The following is a 782-nucleotide window of genomic DNA, read 5'->3' on the forward strand; positions in this document are numbered from 1 at the left end:
CAAGGAGGTGTTCCAGCAGATGCAGGAGGTCAAGAGGCTCAAGAAGGAGTGCCGGTGGTGGAAAAAGATGATCAGCACCCAGCAGACAATGCTGGAGGCCCGAGCCAGCTACCACCAGTGTTGGTTCTGTGACAAGGCTTTTACGAACTATTCATTTTTATAAAGTCATATGCAAAGGTGTGATCCGGAAGAATCTCAAATTGAACAGGACAGGAAAGCAAGGACAGCCAGACTGCAGGATGAGACTGATAAGCTGAAGGAGCAGTTGCAGCTTGCCAAGGCCCAGTTAGAGGCTGAACAACAGGCTGATGTGGTCAGGTTTGCTAAGGAATGTGAACCGCAAAAATTGAAAGAAGAAATTCTACAGTCGTTGCATAAATGGAAAGAGGAGGAGAAAGTTAAATTGGCTGATGAAATAGAAAAAGTGAAAGCAACGATTATGAAAGAGCTGAAGGAGTTATCTTCAAGAAATCCAATGCTGGCAAATCAAATCTTAGAATTACAGATGTCCAATATGCAGCAAAAATCCCATTTAGGGACGCTGGAAGGCACTGAAGAATTTACGGAAGAGAATCCTCAGCGCCTTCAGGATCATCACCACGTGGATAAACTTCGTGAAGAAGAGCTACTCTCACAGATTGAGAAGCTTAAATCATCCAGGAGAGAAGACAAACAGAAGAACTGGAGCAAGAGCGGCTGACTCCTTCGGCCCGGGCGGACAGCGGCAGCGGTAAGGGCGGTTGTTCCGCTGGCTGCCGGCCGGAGCGAGACCTGAGGCGGCT

The 782-nt window shown here is 47.8% G+C and overlaps 1 pseudogene; it reads left to right on the forward strand.

Annotated features, from left to right (window-relative positions):
• LOC104272319 overlaps positions 1–700 on the forward strand; it is a 1341-nt pseudogene extending 641 nt beyond the window's left edge.
• The last annotated feature ends 82 nt before the right edge of the window (positions 701–782 follow it).

This window comes from Apaloderma vittatum, unplaced genomic scaffold, assembly GCF_000703405.1.
Source record: "Apaloderma vittatum isolate BGI_N311 unplaced genomic scaffold, ASM70340v1 scaffold32303, whole genome shotgun sequence".
Classification (NCBI taxonomy): Eukaryota; Metazoa; Chordata; class Aves; order Trogoniformes; family Trogonidae; genus Apaloderma; species Apaloderma vittatum.